This window comes from Anguilla anguilla, chromosome 18, assembly GCF_013347855.1.
Source record: "Anguilla anguilla isolate fAngAng1 chromosome 18, fAngAng1.pri, whole genome shotgun sequence".
NCBI classification, from domain to species: Eukaryota; Metazoa; Chordata; class Actinopteri; order Anguilliformes; family Anguillidae; genus Anguilla; species Anguilla anguilla.
Window position 1 is genome coordinate 27,696,005 of NC_049218.1, and position 8,078 is coordinate 27,704,082.

At 55.0% G+C, this 8,078-nt stretch overlaps 1 non-coding gene and 1 pseudogene across 1 annotated transcript; both read right to left on the minus strand.

Annotated features, from left to right (window-relative positions):
• Positions 1-6,994: 6,994 nt before the first annotated feature.
• LOC118218612 lies at positions 6,995-7,111 on the minus strand. The gene has a single exon (XR_004763492.1). It is a non-coding gene; the product is annotated as a U5 spliceosomal RNA (small nuclear RNA).
• Positions 7,112-7,516: 405 nt separating this feature from the next.
• LOC118218637 lies at positions 7,517-7,693 on the minus strand (annotated as a pseudogene).
• Between the last annotated feature and the right edge of the window lie 385 nt (positions 7,694-8,078).

Genomic DNA, 8,078 nt, shown 5'->3' on the forward strand with positions numbered 1-8,078 from the left:
CTTGGGGAAAGAATCGGACACCCAACAATTTCAGCCCTCCCTCGCTCCTATCAAAACCCCCACAGTCTCCCAGCTCCTCTCTCCACTGCCCGCAGAACAAAACTGTGGACTTTGCCAGGTTCACTTTTGAACCCATCCCTGCTGCAAAATTGTCCATCAGAACACGCACCCTCGCCAGCGACCGGGAGGAAGCCACGAATATTGTGTCGTCCGCGTACTGCTGGATTTTTAAAATATCCCCAGCCGCCCCTGGGATCCTCACCCCGTCGATGCCTGGATCCCTACGCACCAGCTCTGCAAAGGGCTCCATGAACAGTGCGTAGAGCAGCGGGGAGAGCGGGCACCCCTGCCGCACTCCCCCAACCTGCTCCACGGCCCCGCTCAGGAACCCGTTGATCCTCACACAGCTATACACCCCCCTATATAGCGTGCGCAGCCAAGCCATAAAACGGGCACCGAAGCCCATGCGCTCCAAAACCCGGAACAAGAAAGCGTGCTGGACGCGATCGAAGGCCTTCTCCTGGCCAATGCTGACCAAGGCTAAGGGAAGGCCTCGATCGCGCGCCCAATCTATGACGTCCCGCAGCAGAACCAAGTTCCAGCTGCAGGAACGCCCGGGCACACCACAGGTCTGATCGGGGCTAACTAGGCCGCTCATCACCTGCTTCAGCCAACACCTTATAGTCCACCGTCAGCAAGGTGAGAGGGTGCCAATTTTTAAGTTCCGCCCTATCTCCCCCTTTAAACAATAGCGCCAGCACCCCCTTCCTCATGGAGGCCGACAGGCCCCCCCCCCTCCTCCAGAACAGCCTGAAACACCTCCAAGAGGTCAGGCCCTATGAGGTCCCAGAAGGCACCATAGAACTCCTTCGGGAGCCAGTCGTGCCGCGGGGCCCGCCCGTCCCTCAATGAGCGCAGTGCTATTGTTACCTCGTCCAGGCTGAGTCCTGCCTCCAAGGTCTGCACCTCCTCATCTCCTAACCGGGCTGCCACGCAGTCAAGGAGCGATTCCTGCACCTCCGGGTCGCACTCTCTCCTGCTGAAAAGAGCTCCCGGATGTGCAGCCCAGTAGGCATCGACCAGAGAGAAGTCCCTGACCAGCTCAGCCAGAGCCCTCGCTGAGTAGTCCATCCCAGCAGAGCCTGCATCCGCCCCATCCAGAGACACATTGAAATCCCCCCCCAGGACAATCAGTCTGGAGGTGGTCAGGCAGGCCGTGAGCTCCCTGAACACCTCCAGCCTCTGCCCACTTTGCATGGGCCCATACACATTCAAGACACGGAGCCTGACCGAGTGATAATTTATGTCTGCGTACAGCGATGACCGACACAGCCTCCTGTACCTCAAAACTGTGACCCCTGAACAAAATTCCCACCCCATCTGCGTGGACGTTCCCTACTGACCATAAAGATGGCCCCCACACCCATTCCCGTGAAAACAGTAACACATCCTTTTCATCCCTCAAGTGCACCTCCTGCAACAGAAAAATCTCCCCTCGTGTCGCTGCTAATGAAGAATACAATGCATTCCTTTTCACGGGGTTTCTCAGACCGCGTGCATTTAAGGAAATAATATTTAACTCCATAGTATATGGGAGAAATCAAAAACATACCAAAACCATACTACAAAACCTGAATGGCAATGAGAATTATGCTCATCACTTGGTATCCTTTGCGGAGGCGTTCCCCCCTTCTTCCAGTCCCTTCTCCATACCCATGACCTCTGCCATTCTACCCACCTCCCAGCCTGCAAACTGGGGGTCAGATACAGGTCTGGCTGGGGGCCCGTCTGAAGGCTCAGGTAGGGCCCCAAAGTCCACCTCCATGTCCGACTCAGACTTCTCCCCCTCTGAACCGCCCGATAGGGCCATGAACGTATTCTGAAGAGGGATTCCAGGTCCAGCCTTAGTCTCCCTCCCATTCTGCTTTTCCCCCGATCTGGCACGCTTGCACACCACCGCCTGCGCCCATTCAGCCACCTCCCCCTCAGGAAGGGGCCCATCCTCCCACGCCATCGGCGTCTCCAGGTCCCAAGAGGTGAGCAGGGCTGCCCCCTCCACTGAAGATGTCATGTCCTCCTCCCCAGAGCTGGCCACCGGCAAGGGAGTAAAGAGCTCAGGTGAGCCCCCACCCACAGCGCAGGGCCCAGTGACCGGAGCCACTGACGGCAACACTATTGCTCTCAGCCCCAAGCCCAACCCGGGCCGTGAAAAAGGGCCGAACACCTGGCCGATCCCGGGCGCTTGAACTGAGCTAGATGCGATTTCCGGAGCCAGACCAGGAACAGGGGCTGAACCGCAGACTGCAGCCGAAGTGACTCCTGGAGCTGGATCAGGACACGGTTGCGAGTCTGTAACCGGAACCGGGACCTGAGTCCCCTCAAGATCCGGATCCGATCCGGAAACCGGACCCGGACGCGGACCCAGAACCGGAACAGAAACAGGACCGGAACCCGGACCCAGAACCGGACCGGAAATAGGACCTGGGCCCGCGACCAGAACCGAAGCAGAAAACTGGGGAGCAGCATGGCCTGGAGCCGGATCCAGAGCAAGACCCAGATCAGGAACAGGCGCCAGACCGGAAATCGAATCTGGAACAGGAGCCGCAGCCAGATCCGGACTTGTAGCCGGAGCCAGAGCCGGATCCGAACCTGGAGCCAGAGCCGAGCCAGAAGATAAAACCAACCCCGGAGCCGGGGCCGGAAGCCAGGCCAGGAGCCGGAGGCGGATCCAAAAGAGCCAAACAGGAGTGGGGATAACGGACACCCCTGGCGGACACCGCAGCTCAATGTCACTGCCTCCGTTTGGTACCCATTAACCAGAAAACTGCTCTGCGCCCCCGCATAGAGCAGTCCCACCCGTGCTATAAACCCGGCCGGAAAACCCATCTTTTGCAGCACGCGGAACATGTACTGGTGCGAGACCCGATCGTAGGCTTTTTCAAAATCTAGATTTACGACCGCCAATTTCAACTGTCTGTCTCTCGCAAGACAGATAGCGTCCCTCACCAATATCAGGCTGTCCGTGATCCTCCTCCCTGGCACGGCACAGGCCTGATCCGGGTGTATCACTTCCCCTAGGACAGCTTTCATACGCAGTGCTAAAATCTTGCTAAAAAGCTTGCAATCAAAATTGAGCAACGTTATAGGTCGCCAATTTTTCATGCAAGCTGCGTCGCCCTTCTTAAAAATGAGTGTCACCACCCCTTTTCTAAAACTCTCGGGCAGCTGCTGCCGTCCCTCAAACTCCTTAAAAACTGTTTTTAAATCCGGCCCTACCATCCCCCAGAATTTAGCGTAAAATTCCAAGGGCAGCCCGTCCAGCCCCGGGGACTTCCCTTTCTTAAAAGTCGCGCCCCCGTCATGTCGGCGAGACTAAAATCAGTCTCCAGAGCTGATCCATCCCGGATCTTCCGGTCAACCAGACCCAACAGCTCCTCCATCACCTGTTCATCCACCACCTTCTCACTGAACAAGTCGGAATAAAATTCCTTTACAATTCTTAGGTGCCCCTCAGTCTCCCTTACGACACCCCCATCCCTGTCCTGGAGGCCGTTGAATAGTGCCCTCTTTGCCATCACTTTTTAAAAAAAATATCGCGAGCAGGTCTCCACCTCGCGCTCCCTACACCTAAAAATTACCTCCCTGCTCCTGCCCAATGCTAGTGTGGCCATTTCCTCTCTTACTTTCTCCAGCTCCTCTCTAAAATCGAACCCCTGCTGGACTAAGAGGGTATATCTGTTTAGACGCCTCTGCAGGCCCCCCAAAACCCTCTTCTCCCTTGCCCTTCCCTCCTTCCCTGCAGTGACAAAGAAAAACTTAATTTTCTTTTTAATTTCCTCCCACCACTCCGCTCTGGAGCCAAAAAGGTCCTGCAGTGACTGCCACTGCCCATATTTCTCCCTGAAACTCCTCACTACCCTCTCCTCTTCCAACAGGGAGCAATTCAGTTTCCACACCCCCCTTCCCACCCCCAAGCCCCCTTTAAAAACCAGGGTGCCTAAAAGTAAGGAGTGGTCCGTGAAAAACACAGGCGTCAGCGTCACCGCTTCTGCCTCACACTCCCGCACAAACATAAAGTCAATTCGTGATGACTTTAGGCCATCCGGGCTGTTCCAGGTAAAACCCGGAAGAGCCGGATGTACGGATTTAAAAACATCCCTCAGTTTAAAATCAATGACCATATTCCTCACCTGCACAGAGGTCTTATCTATCCGGAACACCTGTCCCGTTCCTCTTCTACCTTCTCTTTCCATGATACAATTAAAATCCCCCACAAACAAAACTGGTGCTCTCCCCAGCAGGTATGGGGCCACATCCTGGAAAAGATCCCATCTGTCCTGCTTACACGCTGGAGCATACACGTTTACCGCACGAAGCGTTATGCCGCAAAAACTAAAAGTGACAGACAGTGCTCTCCCTGGCCTCACCACTGTGTACTCCTTCACCACCACCCTACTGTTGTGCACAAGTACCCCAACCCCGTCAGCCCTGTTTGTCTCAGACCCGCTCCAGATGGAGGGGCCATGCGGCCACCTCTCCTCCCACTCCCTGTAGGAGGAGCGGAATGGTAGGCCACACTCCTGCAGGAACAGCACGTCTGCGCCTACTGAGGCCAGATATAACAGCGCTGCCTGCGCCCTCACCGGCGTCCTGATGCTGCGCACATTTAAGGTCGCTATTTTTAGTGGTATGTTGGTAGCCATAATTAAAAGAAGGTAAAAAACCCAAAGGGGACCATCCAAACCAAAAACCCACACTTGTATCCATTGCTTTCCCCAGCGTGTTATTCCACACGCTTGGGCGGTTTACCCACCCCGTCCTCCTCAAGCCGGAGGATGTCTGGCTCATGCATTCCCTCCGCATATGGCCACTCATTTGGCGCCATCTCCGGGTACAGCGGGGAGGTCCCCCCAGACCCACTGTCTGAGAGGTTTCCTAACAGCCCCCATCCCGCCCCTGCTCTGCCCTTTTTACTCTCTCCCTCCTCCTCAGGCTCCAAAAAGTCTGCCGACCTTTTTAAAGAGGTCACGTCCTGCTCCATCTCCTCCCCTCCCACATCCATTCCGGAGCCCACAGTGACCATAGAGGAGGACTCAGAGTCGGACTCTCCCCCTGAGGTCTCTGCCACTGTCGCTACACTCCCTCTTCCAGTAGGGGGCGCCCAGTCACCACCTCTCTCCTTTTCTACCTGACCCTGGAGCTGTCTCTGGCTCTCCCCTCCCCCCCTAGCTCCCTCACTCTCCCCCCCCCCAGCCGCTGTCCGGCCTACCCCACTGCCTTCACCCTCCGCAATCATACCTACCTCTTCACTCCCTTCCCCTGCCTTCTCTCCCTGCGAAGCACCAAACCCCTCTTTCCCCTGCTTCCCCTCATTTTCCTTCCCTCCCTGCTCCGATCCAGCTCCCTGATCTGCTCCGGGATCCTGCTCTCTCCCAGCTCCCTGCCCCCTCTCTGCTCCCTGATCCGCTCCGGGATCCCGCTCTCCCCCTTCTTCCGTTTCCTGATCCGCTCCAGGATCCCGCTCTCTCCCAGCTCCCTCCTGCGGTCCCTGCTCCTCCCCCCTTTTCTCTGCTCCCTCCTGATCTCCCTGCACCTGGCCCTCCACCTGGCCACTGGGCCCAGCAGATGGTCTCCCTCTCTTTGCTCGATTTGCAAAGGAATCCGGGCAATCCCGGAACAAATGTGCATTTGACCCGCACAAATTACATCATCTTCCATTAGGGCAACCGGCCGCCCAGTGCCCCACCTCCCTGCATTTCGCACACACAATCAGTTTGCATGCCTCAACCAGGTGTCCATAGGCCCCACACCGCCTACACAATTTAGGCTGGCCTTGATAATAAATGAGGCCCCGGTTCTCCCCCAAATCAATGATTGAGGGCAGGTGGCGTAGACCTGCATAGCCCTTCGGGTCACTAAGCAATTTCACTGGGACTCTCCACGCACACGTCCATATTCCATCCACATCTAAAACTTTTTGCGGTTGCCCCCGCACCAAACAAAATCGACCTAACCATGTTACAATGTCGGCCTCCTCCACCGTTTCGTTATACAGCCTAACAATGATTGTTTTCACGGTATCATCGGTCAGCTTTTCAATGGAGAACATAGTTAGTTTTTCACTTACCTTCTCCACCTTGTTCCACAACGACGCCAACAAAGGCGCCGCCCGAAAGCTCACATCGAACCCCTTCTGCTGTGGCAGATTAACAATGCAGTTTATCTCGGCTGGAGTGAAACCGAGAAGATCCCTGAGAATCTTCCGGGAGAAATCCAGCCGAGACAGCTCACACAATCTCCCCTCCTTTTCGCGGAACAGGAACCGTGCACAGCAGTGCCTCCTGGACCCGACCCTGGCCGCCGGCATCCTGGGAACTTCGAAAATTCAAATAAAAAAAGCAAGTTAATTTATACAAACAGAAATGAAATTTGGGTGCCCCGAAGGGCCTTACCCCCGTTCCCAGACGTTCAAACACCCCCTCCTCCGGCAACTCAAAAAACCTGCAAAGACAAACCTGCAAAGACAAAAATAGAAACAATAATACAGTTTGCACAATACAGCAAGATTATAAATCAGTAACAAGTACCAATCCGGACCGCCTATCTTAGCCAAAAGGCCGAGAAGCGATGGCCTGAAAATTGGCCACAGCTGGCCGCCGCCGCCCAGGGGGCCGGGAATCCGATCGCGGGGTCCGGCCGGACCCAGTCCCCGCTCGCCATTGGTCCGGGGCCCCCTCGACGCTTCCCCCGGGACCTCTGGCCGTCACCTCAGCTCCACCCACAAAGCCCCACGTCCTCTGCCACGGTAGCTACCTACGTGCTGAAGGCTCTTGTCGCCGTTTAATTGCACGAGCACTCGCAGAACAGCTATGTAATTGCCTAGCTAAGCAAGCAAGGAGACAGTCCACACTCTATAACACATGTACCTGACAAGTCACAAACCAGGGACACATGGCAACAAGTCATCAACAAGCTCTCTTAAGAACAGAAAAGTCGCCCCGTCCGGCGGACGGAGCATCCAAAAATAGCACAAACTCAGGAGTGTTCCTCTCCACGGAAATCTTTAATAAAAGGCGAAAGATTTGTGCGTGATGAAGAGAAACCCGAGCACACGTGGCCTCTCGCCGTCACCAGCCGCTGTAGGCCCTCCCGGCCTGGAGCCGCAGGCCCGGAGTTGTCCGCCGGCGCCCCCGCGCGTTATCCGCGGAAGAGGAAGAGGGAGAGGAGACGCTATAACCGCCCGACTGGCAGAGGGCGCAAGCGAGCCACGGACCGCTGCAAACCGGCTCGCTAGCTGACTTACTTAACCAACTTCACTCACCCAGCTAGCTGACGGAGAATGATAGATAGATCGATAGATAGATAGATAGAAAGAAAGAACGACACACACACGATAAAACTATTTCTTTTATTTCATTTAAAAAAAAAAAAAAAAAAAAAACCCCCACAAGGACTCAGTTGCTTGTCCACGCAGAAGCAGAAGCAGAAGCAGAAGCATTTCCTTTGCACCCGAAAATAGAGGCGCACCGTTCCCGGACGTACTGCAATACCGGGTCGATGCGTGGAGCGGATGGAGCAAGCTCCTTCTCCGACTCCCAGTCTCAAAAATCCGTTTAATATGTAGTCCCCAGATAGGGGACGTATCAGATATTAAACTGATAAGAACAGATTTTTTTTTGAAAAAAAATTTTATTCACTCACCATCACAACACATTACACGCACATTTTCAATTCCATGGAATCCAAAACACAAACCCCCAAAAACCCACCCAACACAAACACAAGTCAGTACCTCTATACAAACTCCAAACACATTCCCCACAAAACACCCCTTCCAAAGACACCTTGCCCAAAATCCTCACTATTAGAGGCCCCCCCCACCATTCTCACTCGCCCCCCACTCCATTTTACACCCGCTAAGCCATCCCTCCCTCTCCCCTTCCTCCTGAAACAAAAGCATTTCCTAAACACGTCCCCCCAACCATGAAACACCCCCTCTATATTGACCTCAAATTAAATCTTTCCACCGCTCTCTTGCGGCGTTAAACCCCCACCGCAGCACTTCCCCCTGGAAACGC